A 15730-nucleotide genomic window follows, 5' to 3' on the forward strand; every position below is an offset into this window, starting at 1 on the left:
TGCCTAAAGTTCCTGTTAATTGACCTTGAGGTTCACGGTCATTTCTTATTAATGTCCATAAGACAATTCTTTGTTATTTCCATGTTGTAGTTCTGATAACTCATCTTGCTCTTGCTTTAACAACAGATAAGATATTCTGTTGATGGATGGCCGAATTTCAGTTAGTTTCCTTGAGGAGGTGAGCGATCTTGAAAAAAAGCCATGAAAAGACATTTGGAACTCCTGCATTAGAGCACTGGAAGTTACACCTTAGTCACACTGCAAAAACCTGACACAAGTTGTGAAGTGGATGTCTAATTGTCTAATACATGGCTTAAAGTACTGTGTTTTTTTCTGTAGCATTTGCTTGCTGCAGAGAAATACTCATATTCTCTCCTTCAATAGAAGGCACATTAGCATCCTTCTGAATGCTCCCCTCCCATTCTTTTCCACAACACAGGGAGAAAATACTGTTATCAGCACTGCTATAGGTGTTACATCATGATGCAGAAGACAGTTCATTTAGAAATTTAATGTCTGAAGGTTAGGAAAAGCTCAGGATTATAAATTTTTCTTGAAATCCTAACTCCGTTTTGAGGCAGCATTTGGATCACTAACAAACATGCCATCTCTTGATTCCTGTAAGTTGTTGCCATGCTAGGTCATCTCTCCCAGTGCCAGTTGTAGATTTTTCAACCTCTGAGTAAAAGAACAGCAAACTTTAAATAATTTAAATAAACCAGAGGAAACTTGCTCTCTCTTAGTAACACTGATTAAAGGATTTAATTGAATTACAGAACCTTAGATAGCATGAAATGAAAGCAGAATACACTGAGAATCACTTCTTCATGCAGAAATCCCATAGAAGTGTGTAATGGTCCACAAGGTAATATTTGTCTGGGAATAGATGACAGAGGGCTTCATGAGGCAGAGCTACAAGGCATGAAGGATAAAAAGTGAAATGAAAAGAAGATCAACTGACAAAAAATATACAAATATTAACCCACCCATAACTGGCAAAACTATCATTTATTTGTTCCTTCAAAAATTTTTCATTCAAAATGAAAGTGCTTGATATATAAATTATTACTTCTGAATATTAAAACTAAATGTCATTTCCTGTATCCAAAGCTGAAAATATTATCTGCACAGTATAGTTCATCTTTTATTTCATCTTTTCAGAACATCTTACACATTTGAATAAAGCTCCAAAGAAAAAAAATATTACAATAGATTTTATGTTGCATTTCTACAGAAAAAAAACCTCATCTACTGTTGAACATTAAGACCCTCTCCTATTTTAAATCGCCATCTAGGAAGTTATGCATGGAGATGTATGAAGTCATTCTTTTTGAAAATGACAAATGTCAAAAGAAAGCACTGTCTCCATCTGTGGGCTATTGTATCTAACTGCATCTTCATGCTCCAAACCACCACATTTTCCACTGATGTTCTGAAAGGTGACTTCCTGATGAATACAATAAGTTACAATATCTGAAACTGTAGTCAGTATAAAAATAGCTCAAATATTATTAACCATAATACAAGCGTGTCAGTTTTCCAAGAGTGCTCGATTGCAATGGAACTACTCAAATGTATGAAATGTGTTTGTAATCATTTGCAGCATGGAAGTAATATTCTTCATTATTTCATAAAATACTAAAAATCCTATTGATTTATGCCAAGCAGTCTATTTTAAAATCCTTGAGAGAAGAAAGTTTCCTTAGTTACCATCTGTCTTTAGTACCTTTTAGAGATGCTTGGTTGTTTTTTTTTTCAGATACTCAACAATTTTTTTTTCTTCTTGTTTAGCTTTAGTTTTTATGAGTGACCCTTGTTAACTTAAAACTGGGCTTTAACGATGGCTTTTAAATGAATTTAATTGGAAGGTAGGTCATAGCATACCATACATGACAAGACAGGAAGGTAGTACTTGTTTATCCTTAAATGAGTCAGGGTCATTACTTAGAAGCTATATACCATGCAGGACAGGAAAAGAGAATAATTGAGACAAACAGAAATAAACATCCATCTTTTGGAATCTCTGGCAAAAAAAAAAAAAGGAATAATATTGTCTCATTAAATCCTGCACTTACTTATATTAAATTATATATTCGCTCAGTGTAACAGTGACTACTTAAATTACCTCTATATTCATATGAAGCTGGATGATTTTATGGTTGAAACTTATTTAGCAAGCATTTAAGCATTCTAGATCCTCCAGGATGGTACACACTGGACATGGCTTTTGGGATGATTCCTGAAGTCACTGAAGGCTTTGAAAAAAAAATAAATAAATAAAAAGGAGGGGGAAATTAGAAAGAAACCATTTCCAAAAATGGTGGATTCAAAACACATTCATATTTTCTGTACTTGCATTGGCTACACTCAGGTTGTGCTAGCAGCACAAAGTGCTGAGCTCACACATTCATCTTTTCCAAATGAATTGCACTTCTCATGTGACTTCTCGGGAATTTCAGTGGGGATTTTGTCTTTTTGTTTTGTCTTAAAACATACCATACATGATCTGCTGAAGTGCAGTAGTCCCCCTCTTTCTCAAGCCTTGATCACCAGTGCCACACTACTGTTTTAACATAGATCTTATTCTTTGTATAAAAATACTGTTTTAAAAAAAATCCCCTTCCATATTTTTGTCCATACATTATTATTTCTTGATAATGTTCCTACCTAGATGTAAGTCTGGTAGGAGATAAGATCAGAAAAAGGCACTACAACTCTGAGATTTTAAAAACATTTGAGATTCATGCTAATTACTACTAAAATGTAGACAGTTTGTTCCCTCTTTGCGTAAATACATAAACAGGCCATCTTTTTAGAAGAAAAAAAAAAGCTTAAAAGAGTCTCAAGGGATAGAATGAGTAAAGACAACTAAGTAATATAACGTAAAATGATTGATACTGAGGTGGAATTTAAAAAAATAACACTGTCATTTTACTCAATAAGACTAATACAATATAGAGCTAGAACTCAACATTACATGCTATCATGGGTATCAAGGTATCATTGTTTAGCATCTTACTTGGGAATATACTTTCATTACTGCTTTAACACTCACATAATGAATGAACAGACTGTATATATAAGCTCAACCTTACAATATTTACCAACACATCTATACAATACACAACAATTTCCCCAATATTTATAGAAAAATCTGTTGCATCATGTAGAATAGACTATGCACAAAATTACAAGGGCTGATCTACAGTGTTAGGAGTAAACCTGGCATTACTCAGGTAATTTGTGTCCCTTTAATTAGTTTGCCAAGACCAACAATCAAAATTCCTTCTCTCCTTGTCTTGAGGCAGTCATCAACATTTGTTTTCCTACAGAATAGCATAAAACAAGACTTTTTTGGTCTGGGCCTCATAGAATGAGCCCATCATTCTCCTCCCTTCAAACACGATGCTAGCCTAACAACTTGGAAACTCAAACAGCTGCGATATGGAATTGAAAAGACAGGCAACAATGAGCATGTCAAAGTTTACAATAGGAACTCAGCTGCAGCCTTGGAAATGGTGCTGATTTTGAATGTCTAAGGAAAACACATAAAATTTTCTAGTGGAAAGGCCTAAGGTTTGCAGTAGTCCCATCTCACCAGACTCACTAAATCAGTTGTTATTAATTGAGATGAAGCAACACTCCAACAACATGACAGTTCCCACGCAATTACCTTCTCTCAGACACTTCCCTGAAAAACAGGTTCCTGCTCCAGCAGCCAGGCCCAGGCAGCAGTTCCTCCCACGTGGCAAAACCCAGAGTGCAGCAGCTGCCGTGGGAGCACTGCAGGGCTGTCTGCTGTATGTGCAGCAGCTCTTCTGTGATAGCTGTATGTTAACCTGGACTTAATTCAGGAATACCAGTTATAAATTCAGTATTCCCTTGCATATAGCCACAGGCAGAAATATCCCAAAGAAGAAGAGCAAAGTTCCAGACAGCGCTATAGTTGTATCGTTAATACTTCCACCACTGAGACCAGTTCAGTGTTTGTACTACAGCCTGCAGCCTACAAAATTTGAGAACAGTTTCTGCCTTGTGACTTCTGGTGGTTTATTGTGATCACAGAGTAAAGAGGATCCTCTGAAACTCATGATCCCCATGGTGGATGTCCCCCTCTGGAGAAGCTGAGGGAAATCACAGCTGGCAGCAAGCATAGTAACAAGAAAAGGAACTTCTACAGCCCTCAGCTTCTTCTGCTTTTCTGTCATTACCCTTCCCCAGCAGGGGTGCCCCAAAAGACATAAATGAGACAAGAATGCCAGCTGCTTAGTTTCTCTCCTCTTCTGCTTCAGGGCCTCCTGCCCCTCCTCAGGCATGTGGCGTGCCCATGAGCACAACCTGCCCGCTGCTGTGGGCACGAATGCAGGAAACCCATTCAAAAGGAGTTCTCAGCAACTCCCTTCCTGTTGTAAGGAGCTGGGACTGCAGCTATATCATTAAATTCAATGCCATTACGTTAGCAGCTTAAAAATGAAAAAAAAAAATCACAATGAATTCTTCTGAGCCATTGTACTTGTCCAAGTCAAGTAAAAAAGAAAAGAAGTAGCATAAACAATTTCAAGTAATTCTTGCTTTAAAATTCTTTCATATTAGTATCTAATATGTTACTGTTAACAAGGATAGAAGTATTTTAAAAACATGCTGCAATCTGGCAGCATCCTTTAAACTGAGAAATCCTCACCCAGGCTCTCCTGCTGTCAAGCAGGGCCCAGGCACATTTCTTGGTGGGTAGCTCCTTTCTGCATCTCAGACAGGCAATCCTAAAGTGGAAAGCTTGTTAAAGATCAGAAGGCCAATTCAGAAGCTTTGATTATTTCTGTTTGGATTTTGTGGATTTTATATGAGCATTTATAGCACCAGGAAGCCAAAGGGATTTTTTTTTTTTAAAGGACAAGCAATCAGTAACAGAAGCTAGTTTCCCACATGGCACTTTAGCAGTAACATTTTCTTTCAAAATTATTCCTTTTTGTTCAAATACAGCCTATTGCAGATGAAACTGCATGCCTGTCTTCTGCAGTTTAAACCTTTGTTTATGCACTAATGAATCTAACTAGGTGTCATAGCACACTCTAATGAGCATCACTGGCTTTCATTTAACTCTACAGCTTGCCATTACACATTTTAGAAGAGCTGTTGGTTTATTCATAGCAATCACTAGATATTCTTTTTCATTAGATAGATACCAGTTTTCCCTGTTGTACCTTTCGTTATTAAGGGAACTATGAAATGTTAATATTGGCCTCAAAACCCAGGGCAAATCCTATTTGAAATGCAATTGCTTCTGTTGTAAATTACCTTAAAGATCTGAGCACAAACAGCTTGAAATTTTCTTCATTTATTAATGAAAGAATGAGAGAAAGAAAAATCAAGAGGGTGGCTCTGTGTAACCCATTTGTCCATTTTACTTTGTTAACTGAATTTCTCTCCTACTAATTTAATCAGCAGGACTGCAGTTATGAAGGAGCCCATAAAGAACTATTAAGTGCTGTCATATTCCTATCGTGTTCTTAACTCTAAAACTTAAACCCAGAAAAGCTCACACTTTTCAAAGCTTAGCACTGAGTCAGATTGATAAGGGCTGTTCTCTAACAACTCATCTCTGAAGTCTTGACTCTGCTAACAGTAGTACTCCAAAGCAGCCTCCATGAACTCTGTATGTGTAGAATACACTGGTACAGATTATGGCCAAACCAACTATTATAAGGTCATGCCAGACCCCAAAGGCTTAATTCAGGTAGAACTGAGCTCATTTTATGTGACAATGATACCAGGCACAAGTTTATATTGAACTTATATGTTTTCGTGTCTTGTAAGTTTAAAGAACAGATATATTCCATTTAATTTAATAACCCTTTTATTTTTTAACTGAAATGTTTCCATGCTTTACTTCTCTTCCCCTTTTTCACAGTTTTGACAAATTTAAAGCAGTTTGCTAAACAGAAGTGCCATACCAGGCAAAACTTTAGAGTTCACAGATCAGAGTGTATTTCTGTTTTTGTTTGTTTTAACCACTTTATCTCATTCTTGTGCCTGATATAAGGTGACCAGCCTCTAAATAAAGATAAACATAGCAGATATTTGTATTCAAATTTCATTATTCTGCCCCTTCACACATTGAAACTTGAAGATGATGCATTTGTTTTACTTGACATTGCAGTCACATCATCATTGTACATAAACTGCCACAGATATTGTATCCGAGAACATGTCCTAGGGCATAAATCTACCTCAACTAATTTGTTGCTTTTCAGATCCCTCCAGTAAATGTGGCTAAGCACTATTTATGTTTTATTACAGTGCTTTAGTTCTAGTCGTGCTCAGAGTGCAAGAATATAAAAAAAAGAAAAAAAATCTATAACATCACAGAAACTTAAGGGTAATAGTGGAGATTACCTTCATTTCTGTTTTGTTGTTGTTGTTGCTGCTTTATATAAATCCAAAGGTTGACATATTTTATTAGGTCATTATTAAACTTGACATAGAACATGGTCATATTGTGTCTTGATTTATTTATCTTTTATGCATCTTCTAAGTACTAAGAGAGGCCAAACTCTTCTTCTGGAAATTTTATATTCATTTCTTTGTTAAAATCTAATGAGATGTTAGTGCCAGGAAAATGTTTGGATTGTATTCATTTAATGTATGCGCACAAGCACTTAACAACAATTCTAGTGAAAATGTCATTATTTTCTTATGGATTTACCTTGGCGGGCAGAAGTTTCAGCATAAAGACCTTTCATTTAAATTCTGTTTTGTATTTTTAAACTAGATTAGTAATAGTGGAACAGCTAAATTTCGAAATGAATATTGAAAAAAAAATGCATACATATTGTCTTAAAAAAATCCTCTGTCCTGCCATTAAGCTCTAATATAGAGTTATATAACTGCCATCACAAACCTTTTCCTAGTGCAGTAAACCTTCTGGTAAGGACCCTGTCAAGAGATCTGTGTAGCAGTAAGTAAATCTTAAACTTTTGAACATTAATTTTGAATTGAGTAACGAAGTTTGAAACATCTTTCCTCCTCAGCTGAGCAGTATACTTGTGCTTCAATTAAGATATTTAAATTTTGTATGTGTGCTTGTGTTAATATCCAGTCAACAGTATTTCCTGTACTATAACACAACAATTGAAAAACAGAATTCATTCTAACTCAGGCCATTCACCAATGTATTTGCTACTTAGATAGGCAGTGAGGACCAAATAAAGCGTCTGAAAAGTTAAACACAACTCTTGAATAGAGGATATTTCTTTCTGTCCCCAACTAGTAAGAGATACAATATCTCATTCCAGTTCCAGCCATGTGGCCTTATTGGCATTGGCAGCCACAATTATTGCTGAGACTTTCTCCCGCCTGTGCTTGTCTGGGTGACTGTAAATATAAAATGCACAGTATCAGTGCCCTGCAGATAATTACTTTGAATAAACAACCAAGATGATTAGAATACCACCTGGGATTCTGCTACAACAAGATGAATGGCTCAAGGAGAAGTTATAATTCCTGAAGAACCTGAAATAACTGATAAATAACTGATTATATACTGAATAACCACAACTGTGAAGTATATTACTCGTTTCTCACAGTGGAAATGAGCAACAGGGAAGGAAATGCTTATTGAGGAGTTCAGTTCATCATACACTGGATATAAGAAATAGAATTCATCTCAATCTCCATAAAGTATTTTTAGAACACTAAAATTTACTCCATGTTCATACATGTGCTATAAAACAATGAATTAGTGGAATGTTGAGGCATTCCCAAGAAACTTAACCCTAATCTCAAAGAGCCAGCTGGTTTCTCTGGTAGGCTAAGGGCATTTTGCTCAAATCGGGCATCAGCATCTCTAGAAACCTTCCCCTTGTCCATGCTTTACAGTCTCCCTTCAGTTTTCTCTTCCTCTCAAAACCCAGTTGTTATTCTGTTTAAAAATTTCATCTCAAATTTCATATATAATCAGATAACCCATTTCAGTTCAGATAAACCATAATAATAATGAAACAGAGAAAGAGAGGAAAAAAATATATTACAGACTAGAGAGGAATCAGTAAGGAAGACAGACGTGGTTCTGAAGGAGTCTTCGTTACTTATACACATTACCACTGAAAGGATGCGATAAGACTAAAATCAAGCTATGAGACATCCATGGTTAAAGATAGAAAGTCTCTTCAAATTGTTTTGAGGGGTTTTTTTTCCTCCTGCCAAAAGATTTCTGAACTAGAAAAAAATTGGAAGTTTCTATACTTCCTTCTTGCCCACCACCATAAAATAACAACACGTTTCTTTCATAAAAAGCTGTCAAATGTCAGAAGAACCCATTTCCTTATGTAACTTCCTCTGTATTTTCTTTTTCTCTCTTTATTTATCTTTATGCTAACATTTTTTTCCTGATACCATTATTAGAAATTTTGAAATATTTATGACACTACAAAAAATCCCCAAAAAGTTCCTGTGATATTTTACACATATAGAGAGATAGAGAGTCACAGTAATCAAGTAACCACACATGAAGTGTGAAGTAATGCTACTTTGTGGAATGTTTACAGGGAGCTGTAGCACGCTCACATATTTCCTGTGATCAATTATGAAGCAAAACTAGAGGAACAGTAAACTAAAGAACGAATATTGAAAGAAATCCACATGTTGTCACATGTGGTTCAGGCAAACTTCAGCAGAAATAATTTCAAATATTGAACAAAGCTGTAAACGTTAACTCATTTCAATTGTTTCAGAAGTGTATTCATTTCTGATTTACATTAGCATGCAAATAAATTAATAGTTTTTTTAGCCTAACAACTTTTCTATATAGAAATTGATTGCCCTAAGGCTCTTTTAATTAATGAAGGATTGGAATTTGCATTTTAGATTAAATCCAGAATATCAGCATTACAGTGTCTTAACCATCCAGTTACAGTGAGTACATGAAGTTACAGGCAAACAGAAGAAATATTACATATTGCATACAATAAATATAGCAGCCACAAGAAAATATCTTAAAATGTGACTTGCTTAGTTTTTATATCCAAAAGAATCTACAAATGTTTTAAATAGAGAGTTATTTTGTATATTCTCTACTTCCTTTTCTTCCACCACACTTTTCTCCTTATCTACAGTCTCTTAGTCTATTTACACTGTGAAGGAAAAGATAGTAGATACATCCAGAATATTAGAAAAGTGCACTAAGCAAACTAAGACAGTCACACTGTACCTACTTTCTGAAATAAGAGATTGAGAGGGCCGGTCTAAAAGTAATGCCTCCTGCTTTATTCTGTTGGCCCACGATGTCAGTGGCGGATGCTGGTGGTATTGCAGTAGAGGTTGAACCTTCCCACCAATATTCTGTTAAATTTTGTTTCCACGTGTCAGATGGCAGCAGAGGGGCATTCTGACTAAGTAGTATCTGACATAGAAGTGCATGTGAAGCAAAAGTGTGGAATTGAATTCCTCCATGAGAAACAAATTGCACCCATTGACATTCATGAGTGCCTGCTGAATGCTGATGGAGACCAAAGAGTGGATGTGAGCATAGCAAAGTGGTGGACGGTACATTTCAGCAGTGGCAACACTTATGCGAAAGACAAGCCACGTTCCAGATGGCCATGTAGATTTTTACAAGCACAGCATGGAGGCTCTTGTTCATCACTTGTGAAAACACATAGCTAATGGTGGTGACTGTTGAAAAATAATGGTTTTTAGCTGCAGATGTGCGCTATCAAATAGAGTAATTGTGCTCTTTGTTGTAACTTCCATGGAAATAAATGAGGCACTACTTTTGGATCTGTGTATTAATTTAGAAATTTGGAATGTCTTCTATTTATTGGTAGCTAGTTCCCCAGATCCAGGCCACACGGAAATACTTCCTTAACTTGGTCCATATTCTTTGACTTGCATTCCTGCCTGTCTTGTTGAAGAGTTCGTATAGTCAAAGCTGTATTAATCCTGTAGAAGTAACACTAGAAGGTGAGGAAAGAAGCACAGTAGAGTTGCTAGACTGCCAGAAGCTGAACTTTGCAGCATTGTGCCCACTTGTTTTTAAGAGGAAAGGAACACTTCTGCAGTATCACAGTTCTGAGCATACAAGCTTCAAGGATACATAATCTTTTGTTTCTCTGTCTCATCTTGACACTTTGAAGGCAGGCTCATCCAATTCATAAGCAGCTTTACCTGGTTACCATTCATTTTCAAACATCCAACCACCATAATGCAAAAGTAAAATGCATCTAGGACTAAAGAGGAAAGAGCAGGTTTACATTTGCATTGAATTTTTTACGCTACTGATGACTTTTCTGCTCAGCCAGAAATTCACTGAGAAAACCTAATGTGTCTACAAAATTACTTCATACCTAAATTGTTGCCAGTAACAGAAAACATGCATACAAACAGAGCCACATCAGTGCCAACAGGCCCAGTTTTGTGCACGCACATCTGCTTCCCTATCATATAGCTCTCCAGACAAAACCCACCACAGCATACTGCTAGCAATCCACCCACATTTAGAGGCAAGATAACCAGCCTGGTAAGGATAGAGACAGGAGAGAGAAGATAAATCATGCACACTCTCACACCTGTGATCTCAACCCTTCCCTGCAGGCAGCATTGTACCCGAGGAGGCTAACATCTAATTAGTGCCTCTGCTCCATTGGTGTGGGGTTCTAGTGAAACAAGATTCACTAATTTAGCTAAATTATACTTTCAAAGCCTTGTGTGTTCTTGAAAGAATAGACTAAAGACTAACAGTCAGGTGTTGGGGTAGAGGAAGAAGAGAGTACATGCATGTGAAAAATGGCCCTTTATTTCTGGCATCAGTTACATCTCACTAATAGAGAGGATTGATTTCATATGAGGGAATCTGAAAGCCCCTCTCAGTATAGTGAGAAATCTTTGGTGTTAAGAAAGACACATTAAAACAGACCAGAGGAGAGCTTTAGTGAATTAGACCATGAAAATATTCATATATTCATTTAATTCAATTATCATTACTATATATTTCATGTATAATAAACGAAAAATAGCTAAAGCATGAGAACTGAATTTCACATAAATTTATAAAAAATATAAATATTAGCATGCCTAGCTTTTGGAGAGTGAAATGTGTCCATTAAGAAATCATATCCCATTTCATCATTTCCAGTCCCACTCAGACCTGTGATAAATGCTAGCTAAGGTGAAATGTAGATTATGTAAAATGAATTGTTAGTCTCAGGATAGGTTCTAGCAGATAGCTACAGACCTCATAGAACCATCTGTAGATAATGTTACCCCAAATCTTTGTCCTGCAGACACTTACATGCAGTTTTCAATTCCACACCTTTGCTTCACATGCGCTTCTATGTCAGAAACGATGATGTCAGACTGCCCCTCTGTTGCCATCTGTCACATGGCAATAAGATTTAACAGAATATTGGCGGGAAGGAAGGCAGGCAGGAAGGAAGGCAAGACAGACAGACAGACAGACAGACAGACAGACAGAAAGAAAGAAAGAAAGAAATAGTTCTCAAAATTTCATCTCTTTCACAGCAGTATATAATAAATATATATATAATCATGGTTTCTGAGTTTGTGAATGACCTTGTTCTTTATGTATATCCAAGCCATACATAAGATAGCCGTGCCCGTATTAGTAACACTCTTTGGGGGTCAGACTAAAGGTTCACCTTAGTCTGTAGCTTGTCCTTGACGGTGGCCAAAGACAGAAGGTAAGGTAAACATCCAGAGGTAATTCTCCAACACACTCATCCTATTTCCATAGCTCTGCAGCCAAGGACTTCCTCAATCAGAAAGTATAGGTTTGTAAATAACTTGTAATTAGACTAAAGGCTATGAAATTTCTCACTTATGTACCTCTACAAAGGTTTCTTACTGGAATAAATCACTTTGATGTTGGAAATGCCATCTGGGATCACCACAACATATCTGGCCTTGAGGGTATAAAACTAGATCAGCTCAGAGGTGGGTAACTCACCCTCCTGAAATTCCAGTGTGAACTTAATCTGGGTAAATAACACTTGATGGATTTTTCTATGAATGTGTTAAATTGCTTTTGTAAAGTTTTAGCATCCCTAAAAATCTATAGCAATGATTTCTTCTGCGTAATTTGAACTTTGCAAAGGAATACCTCTTTCTATTTGTTCTGAGCTTGTCACTTGATAATTTCATTTTATTTCCTAGATATATTGAATAATTATTCTTTCCCTATACATCATTACCATATTATTCATAATTTATATACTCCTATCACTCATCTGTTTTCTCTTTCTGAGGCTAACCACTCCTGCTCTGCTTTTCTGTTTTTCATATATCTTTCAGCACCCTCGTTGCTCTTTATCTTTTCTAGTCTCATTGTGTTATGTTAAATGTATTCTTTAGTTGGTGACATGTTACTGATTTTAATCAAATTTTCTTAACTTCTCAGATGAAGTGGAGACAGCAGTGTTATATTTCATATTTTTATTTTTGGTAAAAAAATAATAATTTCTTTTAAAAAAGGGGAAAAAAAACTTGCAGAAATTAACTGAAATGAATTGTATCACATGAGTCATACTGCAATGAAAGAAAGACCACATGCTGCACATGCTTCTTCCCTAAATGCAAAAATAATCTCACATCTTCATCACATGACACCTTACAGTTCAATTTTGAATGGAAGCTTGTTTTTCTTGTTCTAAGCTTTGTACTTTCACAGTGTTCTGCTAATTGTATCACCAGGTAAGGTTCTCCCTTGTGAAGCAGACACATTACCCAGAACTTCAACGGAAGAAACCTGTAGTTTGTGTTAGGCTCCCTTTTGATTGAATTTAGATAGAGAATTTGTTATTTTCAGGACACAGGTGTCTGGTTGAGCCTCAACACCATTACTAGCTCTTTAAAATGCTGAGCTTTGGAACCTGACTAGCAGGGTCCAGTGTTCCACTAAAGTAGCATGCAATAGTCCAGTGTAGTAAGGCATTAATGTAGGTACAGAACAAAATATTTATGTGGTATGGTCTCAGAAAGAATGTTTCAAATTTTCTGATATATCAGATATATAGACACCTTGTGTCTACTGAAACAAGTGAGGTGTTTTTTGATTTTTTTTTTTTAATTTGTGATGGCAATACATTTAAATAATGTTGATAAAACACCATAAATATCATGAGTAATAAAAATAACAACAGTAATAATTAAGTCAAAAGTTATGAACGTGTTTTAGTGGAATAAGTCACCTTGGAAAAGCAATGTAAGAACAGTTAGCAACAGAAATGCTTGAAATTACTGAAAAAAGTTACCAAAAGTTGGTGATGCTCCAATACCTTTGTAGCCAACTGGAAATTGGGCACTGGCTTGCAAAGGGTCAGGAATTCACCCAGTGAGGCTTAGAAAAACTTGAAAATGTATAAAGCATCCATTTCTTTTCATGAGAGCTCTGGAATTTCAGGGGGGTGGGTTTACCTGCCTTTAGGCTGTTCACATAATGTGCCCTCAGGGACAGATGAGTTACAATGGTCAAAGATGGCATTTAAAATACCAGACTGATTTATTCTGTAAGAAACCTTTAGAAGCACAGCAGTATGAAATTTCATAGCCTTTACTTTGAGTTACAACTTCATCTACATAGATTGCAGAAATGGGTAAAACCTTACCTGACATAACCCATATTCAGTTTACTGAACCCAAAAAAGGGTGCAGGTTTTTTTTAGAAGATCCGTAGAAACTGCAATCAGTGTTCATGTATTTTACATGTAACAAATTATTATAATATCTCTTACCAATGCAAACATTTTTAATCCGCTTTTATCAAAGTAAGTTCTCTTTCCTGTGAGCAGTGTCTCATTATTTGCTACCTTTATACCTGCAAACTTGAACTGCATTTTAGCAAAACCTTTCCTGATTGCCATAATTGGGCTCAGCAGTCTGATACATTGTTGCCTCATCCTCTATCGACCAAAATTAAAAAGATCACTGGTGGCAATTGCCTTGTGGAGCTTGCTTAATTTCTCTATTCTCTGTCTCTCTTCTGCTAAAGTCTTTGGTTTTTCTGTTTGTTGTTTTCTTTCAGTAGAAGACTGAATTGCCAGCTAGCAGCATAATCAGAGTATAAATGAATATTTGATGTCAAGTATTAATTTGGGAGATCATTAGTAGAAACTGCACATTGTAGAGAAACCAAGTAATTGGATGTCCTACAAAATTACAAGTGGTATTGGATGGAAATAAAGCTTTAACATTTAAGATACAATTACTTCCACATATGTAATAATTTATCAAGAGTTGTAATAGATAACTGTATTTTCATCAAAATCTTTGAACATATTCTTGCCATACAAGTTACAATATACCTGTTACTGGAGGAAAACAAACAAACAAAAAAGAATCAGTATTTTCTCTTTTCCTCATTTATGTATTTTGCACAATTTGCAAGACAGTGTGAAATTGCTTCTATACATTCTCACTGATGGTTAACCACATTTTCTGTTTTGTGTAGTTGGCTGGCTACATTGATTAATTAGGAAAAACGTAACTTACTATTTTAGGAGGAGAGACTCTAAAAGAGTTCATCAGGGGTTGGTCCTCTCTCCCAATCATCATATCTTCACACAGAGCTGAAAAATATGTTTGCATATGCTCTTCCCTACATTCTGAATGAAACCATTTATACATAATTGAATCTGATGTGCTATACTACAATTTGTATCTATTTTAATTTTCATGCTTATTAGAATAAGGCCTTTGTAACAATTTGTAAAAGACATTTCCCTAATTCCATGCACTTATGCTCAGGCCCAGCTTTTTTCTGTCTGATCTAGTTAACACTTCAAGAATCACTGAGCAAGGCTTTAACATCACACCACAATTCGTGTGTTGCCTGCATCCTTGGTATTTCTTTATCAGGAAAGCGATAGCAAAAAGGCAACTGTGTTTCTGATGCCTTTACACTCTTAATCTGGAGATAAACTGATGCAGATTAGGTGATTTAATAAGGCTGTAATTTGGATACAAAGCCACAGTAATAAATGGCAGCTGTCTAGCAGAGAAGCAGAATAAGGAGACAAACTGTTTAGCACCAATGAGGTTTTTTCCCCTTGAAAGACTGAATGTTGACTTGCTGTGGCTGTCTCATTGCTCTGCAAAGCACTTTGGTGAAGTAACAGCACTGAATAATATATATGGATTACCATGAGGCACAGTGAATGTTAACCTATATATGAGTCATAATCATACAGCTGAGCAACAGGGAACTTTGAGATAGGAGCCACATGGCCTGGGAAAAGGGTGTGAGTGAGTGAGTGAGTGCCAGCTGTGTACACCCTGACCTGATTCTGCTGATTCTGAATACAGAATCAACATTATTTCTGTGAGTAACATAGCTGATTGTGATTAACTATGCCAAAGACATGAGCAAAGCCATCCTACAGGTGATACTGTGGAATTCCAGCAGAATTCACAGGATCAGACATAGTCTGATAGTCACTGACCATGCTGGAGCCAAATGCACTGGGAAGTGCAATGCAGAGCCCCATGGCTCTGTCTTGTCAGAACTGATGAACCCTCATAAGCTGAGTGAGGGCACTTGAAGTACAGTCATTACATCCAGCAGTATGTCTATGGTTTGGCCTCCTTTTGGACATTATATACCTGTATTATTTCAGCTAATGAAAGCTGAATATTGGTTATATCTGCTGGAGGCAAAATATTATCCTTAAATAGGCACAGTTCAGCTTTGTGCTCTCTGCATCACTAATCTGTTATGCTCCTC

At 36.3% G+C, this 15730-nt stretch overlaps 1 long non-coding RNA gene across 1 annotated transcript; it reads right to left on the bottom strand.

Annotated features, from left to right (window-relative positions):
* LOC110395111 lies at positions 479-15511 on the bottom strand. The gene is made up of 3 exons (XR_002436171.1): positions 14500-15511; positions 2126-2255; positions 479-912 (listed from the first exon to the last, which is right to left on the bottom strand). It is a non-coding gene; the product is annotated as an uncharacterized LOC110395111 (long non-coding RNA).

This window comes from Numida meleagris, chromosome 2, assembly GCF_002078875.1.
Source record: "Numida meleagris isolate 19003 breed g44 Domestic line chromosome 2, NumMel1.0, whole genome shotgun sequence".
Classification (NCBI taxonomy): domain Eukaryota; kingdom Metazoa; phylum Chordata; class Aves; order Galliformes; family Numididae; genus Numida; species Numida meleagris.